This window comes from Octopus bimaculoides, chromosome 12, assembly GCF_046866305.1.
Source record: "Octopus bimaculoides isolate indiv1 chromosome 12, ASM4686630v1, whole genome shotgun sequence".
NCBI classification, from domain to species: domain Eukaryota; kingdom Metazoa; phylum Mollusca; class Cephalopoda; order Octopoda; family Octopodidae; genus Octopus; species Octopus bimaculoides.
The window spans coordinates 12,610,572-12,622,612 of NC_142939.1; the positions used below are offsets into that span (position 1 = coordinate 12,610,572).

At 31.9% G+C, this 12,041-nt stretch overlaps 1 long non-coding RNA gene across 1 annotated transcript in view; it reads right to left on the reverse strand.

Moving 5' to 3' along the window:
• Positions 1-9,127, reverse strand: part of LOC106876640 (uncharacterized) — a 134,817-nt gene extending 125,690 nt beyond the window's left edge. Inside the window, exon 1 of the long non-coding RNA XR_001410274.3 lies at positions 8,837-9,127. This is a non-coding gene — a long non-coding RNA (uncharacterized LOC106876640). The remainder of the gene's footprint in view (positions 1-8,836) is intronic.
• Between the last annotated feature and the right edge of the window lie 2,914 nt (positions 9,128-12,041).

The window sequence follows — 12,041 nt, forward strand, 5'->3', positions numbered from 1 at the left end:
GTGTGTGTGTGCGTGTGTATGTATGAGTGTATGTGCGTACGCACGTATATGTGTATGCAAGTATTTATGTACCCATGTATGCCTTTATACACGTATACATGCATGTATGTTTGTATGTACGCATGTACGTATGTGTGACTGTTTCTGCGTGTGTTAGTAAATTTTACTAAAATATTATTACTACGTCTACTATTGCTTTTACTTTATTTAAAATTATTCTTAACAAATTCGAATTAAAAAACAAAGTATTAATTCGAGATTCCTAGCATTGGAAACGAAAATTTGTAAATTCAAGACAACATTACGAAGATAGATCAAAGTTATCATTTCTTTTGCAAATTAAGCAACACGACATAAATTCGGCTTAATTCTTCTATTGTCTAACTATAGCTATGTCATGCTATCAAGGTGTACACATATCAATGCTTTATGTCGCAATCAAAAGATAAATAGTTTCGATAGCAACCAAGCAACGTGCTATTTATATATATGTTTGTGTTTATGTGTGTGCAACAGTGTATGCGTGTTAGTGCACGTGCGTTTTTCATCAAATATTAACTATATGAATTCCATGTTCAATAATATTTACGTGCACACATTCTGCCGTGGGGAACTCAGAAGAAAAATATTTTCTCTAATTGGTAGTCGGCCTTCATCGAGGAAATCTCAGTACAACGACGATTAACGTAGGAGGATTATAACCGCTAATACTGGTATATATCTTTTACATACACACGTAATAAAATTATTATTATGGAATTAAAATATTATTCATAATACAGGTTTGGTTGATATTTATTTAAATGATGCATTTTCACTAAGTAATACTACTAATTTAAAATATATAAAAATACATTTTCGAGGTATATCAATTTTGATTTTGAAATGTCACTAAACGAAAGATATTTTGCTGTATGAATTCTGTGTAGTGCTTCATAATTTCATAAACTAATCCCATACGACCAATTCTAATAACATACACTAATCCCTCAACTATCGCGGGTATTACGTTCCAAAACGCCCCGTTATGTGCGGAAATCAACGAAGTAGAAACAGTACTGTACTGCATATTTTGTTTTTATTATTTATTTAATTTGTATATATTTATTTTATTATAAATGCAAAACAACACCACGGAGGAATCGACGTAAGCTTAAACAATAAACCGTGATAGGTTAACCGCGATATGTGAACCGCAATATGGCGGGTGATTACTGGATATCAATACAGCATCATTATATATATATATATATATATATATATATATATATATATATATATATTGCCTTCAATGTGGTGAGCTAATAGAAACGCTAGCACAGCGGAAAAAATGCTTAACAGCGTTTCGTCCGTCCTTACATTTGGAGTTCAAACGCTGCTGAGGTCGACTTTGTCTTTAATTGTACTCAGGAAAGATAAATTAAAGGACCAACTGGTCCTTTAATTGCAGTCGATGATATCGCCAAGGCTCCCTCTCCCATGCATTGCACCTCTAGTCGAAATGATTATTTATATCGCCTCATCAAGCAGGCATGACGCTATATGCCTCTATACATGCACGCATAAATACATACAAAGTGATGGTATAAGTACTATGCTTTACAAAGAATAAGACTTAGGGACGATTTGTTCGACTAAAACCCCTTAAGGTGGTGCTGCAGCATGGCTGCAGTCAAATGACTCAACCAAGTAGAAGAATTAAACAATAAAATGCATATACATATACGTGTACATGTACACACTTAGATACAAACGAATACACACATACACACAGACACATATTATATGCATGTATGAATGTATGTAAGTTTTGCTAATATCCCCCACAAAAATATTATGTTTTTATGTGTGTATTGTGTTCGAATACCTAAGGATTATCTCTAACACATTTACCTCCACACTAGATTAGTTTATTTCCATTGTTCTAGGATTTTGACGCTTAAGGATTGAGAAGGCCACGTGAATTTGTCACTCGTCACCTAAGAGATCACCTATACAGAGATCACCTATACAGAGATCACCCTCTTTGGACACGGAACTACCACCACCATCACCTGTATCAACAATAATAACAACAATCTCTTAACAAACATCATCAACAATATCAAGAAAGCTATACTGTTAATTGTATATTTTTTAATGATAATTACGCCCGTCATTAACTTGGCAATATGAAAAAAAATTCAAAGGTGTTAGTTGACAATAATCTTGACGTTTCAAATATAATCTAAATACAGATTAATTTCATTGATATTAACTAGGACAGAATCTAATACACAATATGCATTTATGCATACATATGCACCTCTCCTCTCTTTCTCCCTCTCTTTCTCTCTCTCTCTCTCTCTCTCTCTCTGTCTGTCTGTCTGTTTCTCTACATGTATATACATATATATATATATATATATATATATATATATATATATATATATATATATACATATATGTATGCGTGTGTTTGTATGTATGTACGTATACATATATATGTATATATATATATGTGTGTATGTATGTATGTCAGCATTTTGAAGGCGCATGAGTTAGTGGTTAGAATGTTGCACTCACGATTGAGAGATCTAGGGATCGATTCCGAGACCGGGCGTTGCGTTGTGTTCTTGAGCAAAGCACTTCATTTCACGTTGCTCTATGAAGAACTGCAACCGACAATTAAAGTAGAAGACCGTCCCACTTTTTTTTTAACTTATAAATTAATTTTAGATAAATTTTGCTGGGCTTTATAGTAGTGCAGCGATCTTAACTTTGCAGATGATCCATTTTAAGTACGGGATACCGAGTGATAAGCATCTGATAAATACATCTCAGATTTGCTATATCGCGAAAATATAATATGCACTTCTAGAAGACGAAATGAAATGATATGAACAACCATCACCTTATAAATATACTGTACAAAACTAAAGTATTCTTGTGCCATTGACCACAGGGACATTTCTACTTTGAATAAGTTCGTTTGGCAACCTCTGATGTCTGAGTTTTCTGTCTTCTACTGTTCTCGCTCTTGGATTCTGATATTCAAACTCACAAAGCTATAACTGTTTCCGGCGAAGAAATAATGAAACTGAATTCTTTATTTAATGGTTACTTAAAAATTTCGACACTAATCGATTATATTGATGCAAGCGTTATCAAATCGGTAGTGATGAAAGAACATGTTGACATCAGCAAGATTTGACCTCGGAAAGAAATGAACCAGAACAAGTAACACAATGCATTTTTATATCTCTCTTCTCATACTGTAACCGAAGCACACAAATATCAATAACAATTGTTTCAAATTTTGGAACGAAGCCAGGAAGTTTTCAGGGGCGAGATTTGTTCATTACAGCGATCTCAGTATTTGAGTGATTCGCGACTTGAATATGATGAGAGGTCCAGTCGAACTCGTCGGCATTTGAACTCAGAAAATACAGAACCAGAAGAAATATGAAGAATTTTGCCCAGGGCGTTTAACGATTTTTCCAGCCTGCAACCTAACAAAAGTTGTAATAATGGTACTTGCAATATTTCGCATAAGAATCAACTCAAACATTTCGAGAGGCAAACCCATTGACAAATCTACCACCAGAACGTGAAGTGAGGGAACACATTACCGAAACACTAACGAAGTACTAGTGGTCGTGGTGATGGTGGACGTGCTTGTAATACTATTATTGTTCTTGTTGTTTTTGTTGCTGTTGTTGATATTATTATTATTATTATTATTATTATTATTATTATTATTATTATTATTACTATTATTATTATTATTATTATTATTATTATTATCATTATTAAGGCGTCAAGCTAGCAGAATCGTTAGCACACTGGACGAAATGATTAGCGATATTTCGCCCTTCGCTACGTTCTGAATTCAAATTCCGCCGAGGTCTACTTTCTTTGTTTCCGTCTCCACCACTCTCTGCGGTTTGTGCTCATAACATGACTTGGCTGCCTCTAGCCTCCTACTTTGTGCACAGTTTCCAATGTAGCACTTTCGCAACCAGATCCCAAGGCCACTACTTGGAGTGGTTTGGGTCATGTCTAGTTTATTCGTTCGTGATATTGCCAATGGTTTTAGCCACTCTGTTACAGCTGTGGTACAGCAGAGACGCTCATTCCTCAGGTTAATCCTCCAGTTCATGGCCATAGCTTGGTCTTGCGCTGCCAGTATAGTGCTTTCGGTCTCTTTATCATCATCATCATCATCATCCTCATCATCGAGAACACGTGTTATATTCAAGGTTTGGGTATATAGTTATCTTAATCTATCTCACAATATTTCATCATGTAATGAGATGTAAATGACAGTTGAGCGGTTTATCACAAACTGACTTCTGCGCTTCAAAAATCTTATAAAATCCCTTCAAAAATTTTAATCTTTTCGAACACACATTATCGCATTAATATTTCAAAATATTATTATTCTTAGGATTCGCTGTCATTGAACATCTGATTAAATCTTTTGAAATATTCATGTATGCTCCTTAACTCATTTTTTTTTTTTTTAGTTTCAGGTACGCCTGAAGACAACAATATCCACAACAAATAAAGTTACTGTTCAATAACTATCCATCACATACATTGTTTCATTCACATATGTGTAGATTGCAAGGCCAACCGAGGTTTGATCAATATCCCTTATATTTCTTATATATCACTTATTCTTCTTTAAAGACCCGCACGAACTGAATTTGCTGTCAAACATTTCGTAAGATACGTACGTATAATTTCAAGAAATCCGCTGTGAAACAAGGTGTTCATCGGCAATAAGACGACAGAAATCTCTCAATATTCTTGTATAGTCTACCACCACCGGATTGCAGTTCTTTATAGATTTACTCGAGGCGTGTTGTACTGAAGCTGAAAGGCTGTAGCAGCTGGCACCCACAGTGTCATGTTAACGATCATCAGACAGAATATGGCAGTTGAAGTATACAATGGTTTAATAACTATTGCATTGTAAAATGTGATAAAGGCAAATTCCGATATATATATATATATATATATATATATATATATATATATATATATATATATATATATATATATATATATATGTATATATATATATATATATATATATATATATATATATATATATATATATATATATATGTGTGTGTGTGTGTGTGTGTGGATAGATTCCACTGAAATTAGATAAATAACCTTCGAACGGAGAATCAGTAGCGCCGCCCGGCTGGAGCTTGGCTGCTCTGCATTGACAAGGGGCTACACCCTGAAACTAGTCTGCAGATGCCAAACCAGCAAGGGGGAGCTGCTGACCTCCCCTGTTCGAAGATTATAAAGGACACAGGTTTCGTGTGTCACATAGCTAGCTTGAGGCGATGGCTTCTTGGAGCTAATTCACGGCAGCTTTCGTCCTAATTTTGGGACTGCCATGTTGGCTTGGCGATAACTATATATATATATATATATATATATATATATATATATATATATATATATATATATATATATATATATATATGTGTGTGTGTGTGTGTGTGTGTGTGTGTGTGTGTGTGTGTGTGTGTGTGTGTGTGTGTGTGTGTGTGTGTGTGTGTGTGTGTGTGTGTGTGTAGTTCTGTATTGCATGCATTTACGTTGAAAGATCAAATTAAGTCTCAATCGCACTAAAGCAACCTGATGTTTGTAAAGACTTGGGAACCTCAAATACAAGATGGAAAATAAAATGAAAGCCAAACACAGCTAGGAGGATCGGGACTAAATGCAGACAAAGAAGTGCTTATTTTAGATGTTTAAGATCGATGCTTGTACCCAAAACACTACGGGAAGAATATAGTGTAACATGGTACTAACATCAGATAAGTCCTCTGTTACTCAATGCCTACCATGCAACTATGCATGTCAGGGCAGGATTTTCGCGGTTCATTGGTGTTCCTCATGTAGGTCTGGGGAAAGTCACCGGCATACCAACGTTACCAACGTAATCAGAGATAGTTTTCCTAGAAATGAAGGCACCGTCCTGTATACCACAATAAGACGTGAGCTTCAAACAACTTCACTAACCTAGAATGCTAAATATTTGACGATACAGAATGGACGGAACGACACAGCTGAGCTCGGCACAATTTTCACTCTGAGCAAAGAGTGTAGCTGCAAATATCATGAGGAATTTTGACCGCGATACTAATTAATCTGCCAAATCGCTGCCTTTGCCATCAAGTCAAGCATATGCATTTATTTTAATTATATTGATAAACTCATTATTTCAGGTTGACCGGTTCCTGCAAATTCCATGTATGTTCAGAAACTCAATTTGGTCGATATGTATGCATACCGATCGGTAATATGCCGACCCTTTATTATGGTAACGAATAAGAAGTGACGTGATTGTGAAGCTAACGAAATACCTGACAACGCTTTGCTTTTAGTCATCTGGGACATCCTTATTCAAAGTGACAAATACATCAATGAATATCGTTCGGTAATAATAATCCAAAACTGAAACGAATACCTGTAAGGTGATATGGAATTGGATCTCTTCTGACAAAAATTCCACACGTAGCAGTTGCAAATATAAAAATATATATATAATAAGGGTTTAAAAAGTGGATAAATAAGACATGCGGCGTTGAATAAATGCAACGGAAATAAATATCGCAAACCATTTTATTACGTATTCTTACGCTGGTTCTAACATCGCCAAAGACATTTCCATTGGCAACAGCACCGTTGCAACAACCGCATCTATTACTCTAAAATCAAGGATATATAATGACAATAATAATAACATTAATAATGATAATAATGATGATGATAATGATGATGATGATGATGATATGTGTAATAATGACAATATAAACAATGAAGATTTCTCACACACAGACCATAGTTTACGCATGTTTACATGGATTTTTGTGAGTGTTTATATGCATACACACACACACACACACACACACACACACACACACACACATACACACACACACACACATATATATATATATATATATATATATATATATATATATATATATATATATATATAAGATAATAAGAGTGAAAAAACTACAGAAGACTTGTGTTACATGGTTAAAGTATATATTTAAATTATGTCAGAAAAATGTTAGAAAAATGTTAGAAAAATGTTAGAAAATCTTTTTGGTATATAAACATTGTATTTTGAGAAATAACCGGTTTCGTGTTGTCTTTTCAAATTTCTCTACTTCATTGTGTCGTGTTCGTTCCAGTCATATATATATATATATATATATATATATATATATATATATATATATATGACTACACAAACATTTGATTATTATAAAAAAATCATCTGTGTGTTTGTTCGGTGATGAGGTGACGAACGACGGGTGAGTCCGTCATATATATATAGAAAGAGAGAGAGGGGGGCAGACATACAGACAGACAGACAGACAGACAGATAGATAGATAGATAGATTGATAGAAGAAGAAGAAAAAGAAGGCAATTATGAGAATGGGGATGAGGATGCAGTCATCGAATATGACAATGACGACGAGTATTTTGAAAATGAAAGTAAAAATATGAGGTGATAACATCAGGTGAAAGTTGTCGACCAATCGTTGCTCACGAATAAGAAACATACGATCCAGCTGTTACTCATATGTCGATAGATCAGCAGTGATTAACTGACCAATCAAATTCTACATAAAACTTATGTCAAAGGTTGAAATGTAGATGCATCTCAGGCGAAAAATATCAGGTGAAATGCTTAACCAATGAAAAAACTTCCTCCACATGTTTTCATATCATCCGATGTCCCTGTGTTTGACCCTTGGTGACCTCTTATGCAAATGAACATATAGCGTGATCTTTTTTACAACAATATTGTATGCGGAAAACAAATTTCATATAAATTTCGATTGTTGATATATATATATATATATATATATATATATATATATTAAATTTGAATTCTTCATTCGATATAAATAATATTTCTTGGCAGTGTATTATTTAATGTGCAACATTAAAGAATTCCGAAAATATATATTAAGAATTTAATGTTCAACAATAAAACACAAATTCGATTACCTTCTCATACCTAGTATTAAGAATCATTATTTCTATTTTACTAAATAAAGTATCGAAAATATTGTTTAAAATACATGTCCCGTATTTCCATCATCATCATCATCATCTGTAGAATTATTGCTTGACTAGAATAAATCTTAGCTATTTTGCTAAACAATGGTTTAAATTATCTGCACATTTCAACAAGAAAATTATCCTAGACAGGTTATTCTAATAAAAGAAACTGCAATCTATTTAAAAGTTAAATTATTATTCTGAGGAATATGTGATCATGCAATTCGGTAAGGATAATAATGTGTTTGCAGACTAAAAATATTTCAAATTTTGGCAAAATTATGTTTCTTTTATCCTGTTTTACATTGGTGTCATTGTACAATGTGATAACTTGAAAAATACGACAAAAAGAAATCGTTATACGTCGAAGAGAAGAAACTTTTGTCTTAAAATACATATTACTACTGCAAAGGATATGCATTCACACACAAAACATTATGCATGAATGTATATATTTCTTCATGTATATATATATATATATATATATATATATATATATATATATATATATATATATATATATATATATATATATATATATATACATATATATAACCTTTTTTTTCTCGAAATCGTTGTATATACGTTCTAATGAATATTCTAAAATATAGAATACTAAATTCAAGACTAAAACGGGACAAGCAAAATATATGCTATTTGTTTTTATCATACAACATTTCAGAAATGTTGGGAGTTAAGAAATTATGGCAAAAGCTGAAATATATATTTAATTATACTTACCAAATAAGTTCGAAAAATCCATATGAATTTGTTCTTAAATTGGTGAAACTGGTCATATATTAAGGAAAACATTAAATAATAATAAAAGCAAATAAATTTCACTTTCCATGTACATACCGTCCATTAAATTAGGTATCATATCTGTATTGAATTTTTTCTACTACAGGGTAACACGTGGTTTATCAGATCGGCGAAAAAACATCAGGCGAATCACCTCAGCCAATCAAAGCATCGAATTGAAATAAACAGACTCGGGTGACTATGTGCTTAACTACTTAACTCTTGAACTACAGGTTTTCAACTAAATAAATGACTTAAATATGTTTGTATGCATGTAGATATGTGGGTACGTATGTTTGTATGTGCACATGTATGTATATATATATATATATATATATATATGTATATATATATATATATATATATATATATATTTCGTCTATATATTTTACGAATCTTGCCTATTACATAGTTAATATCATAACGGTAGGGTCATAGATTTCTGAGCAAATTACAAAGACATATTCCAAACGAAATATCATTTTTGGTATTTTAAAAAATAATTTCTTAAATTCTGACAATTTTATATATCACGATGTATGAAAATGAAAATTTGAAAAAGTCATTTACATTATTGTTAATATATTACACATTTAGTGGATTAATTCTTAATCCGATCGTAGCCCTCAAATTATTTTTCTCTGTGTTCACTAAAATCAGGCGTTTATTTTATCCAATCAAAAGCGGCGAAAATGTCAACAAACAGCTAATCCTAAAATCATACATTTTCTATAATCTCTATAGAAAACTCACAAGCAATGAGAAAGTTCTCCCATTATTTTGTTTCATTTAGCTGTGAAACGCTCTTTAAATTTCGAGATATATTTATTGATATTTATGTAAATTCCTTCCTGCGTTTAATTCCTATAATTAGCATGGCTCTGTAAATATCTATCTATCTATCTATCTATCTATCTATCTATCTATCTATCTATCTATCTATCTATCTATCTATCTTTCTATCTATCTATCTATCTATCTTATTTATCTATCTATCTACATTTAAACGTAAATACCACACAAAAACATATGATCATATTTATTAACTTTTAGATTGAAAATGCTTCAGAGAAATTCGAAGATTCAACGAGGAGAGAGGCAACGTATTCCTTTTGAAGATTAATATTTACTCGACAGAAAAGTTTTTATCAATCCTCCAACTTCATGTGAAATTATTTGTGTGTATAATTTGACATAGCAAATGAATATACATATATACATATGCATACACAGATACATACAAACACACAAACGCACGCATAAATTTACATATGTATATATATATATATATATATATATATATATATATATATATAAATAAATCTATATATATATAAATGTATACATATATAAATTTATATATATATATATATATATATATATATATATATATATATATATATATATATATATATATATATGAATGTATACATATATATATATATATATATATATATATATATATATATATATATATATATATATATATATATATATATATATACTTCTTAATTAAGAAATTTCTATTGTAAGAGAAGAGTATTTATTTGGTCGTAAATGCTGAAGGAATTCATGCTGGAAACGCATAGTGGTGTGGCATGAAGGTGAGTAGTTATAATTGTCTATATAAAGGTTTATATTTAATATTTTCATTTATTGATATTCTTCTTAGAATTACGTTCTGAGTTCCAATGCGGCTGAGATCGATTTTACCTTTCATATTTTAGAAGACGATAAAATACACACCATTTGTTCTCTGGGGTTGATGTAATCGACTTATCCTTCACTCTACCTCAACTTGGTGGCCTTATGTCAGACGTCGAAGATAATATTCTTCCAAGGAAGAATCAGATGATTTCTTAGAAAGAAACAAGAGCTTCTTCACTGGAATTTTGATTACAGAAATGAGATTGTTAATGTTCCACTTACAGATTATATTCCATGCCAGTCAGTTTCGTTTTTTGTTGAAATCACCTAACTTCTACAAATTCTATATAGAGACTTACTATGATAAATATTTTCACTGGTGATTATTGAGATATAAGTAACTTTATACCCAAAATAGAGAATCTGTAGGTTAGAAGCAGCAGTCATAAATGTTCTTATTTGAGCTGATTTTGTAAAATATACAATCATATTCAGTGCAGGAAACATTTATCATTGTACTTAACGTTACTTTCCTAGATTTATATTTGTAAATCGAAAGTCTTTTCTGTGAATTACATTGTGTATTCTTTTACGAACAATATCATGCAGCAGCGGGAGCGATCGACACCGTATTATTAGGCAGCTGCTAATTACATGTGGTATTTCCACTCAGGAGAGGACCAAAATCACCATATATATATATATATATATGTATATATATATATATATATATATATATATATATATATATATATATATATATATATATATATATATATATATACATATGTATATATATGTCTGTATAACGCTACATGAATTTACACAGAAATGTATACATTCATATAAATAGTCACACATAGACATACACACACACGCTCACACACCACATACAACAATATATGTACGTATATATATACACATGCACACACACTCACATATATACATATATATAAACAAAATATAGACATATATATATATATATATATATACTTAGCTGTCTATCTATGTATGTATGATGTCTGTATGTATGTATGTATGTGTGTAAGTACTTATGTATGTACGTTTGTGTGTATGTATGTGTGCATCTATCTCTTAATCTTTAATATGTTTCAGCCCAAATGTTGTGGCCGTCCAGTGTTTACCGCCAGTATTATTACTATTTCAATGGCCATTCCTATGTCACTGGAATTTGGTGAAAGACGGAGTTCGACATTGATGTCCACTTCTGAGTATTTTGCCGTGATGTAGGTTTATCAAGGACCTGCGACAATAGATCAAGTTGTTTATTGAAACCATCTACCTCCACTCCATGTAGATCTGCCATGTTATGACAAAGCATTAAATAGCCACGTGGACTTGAAACATATGCTATGGCAGTATTTGGTCTTAAATATAGACGGGGTGACTGGGACCTTTGTAACACTGCAGTAACGTCGGGTTCGGGCTGTTAAACCTCACGAGACCAAAGTTTGGTAACATTCCTTCCAGGATCTCC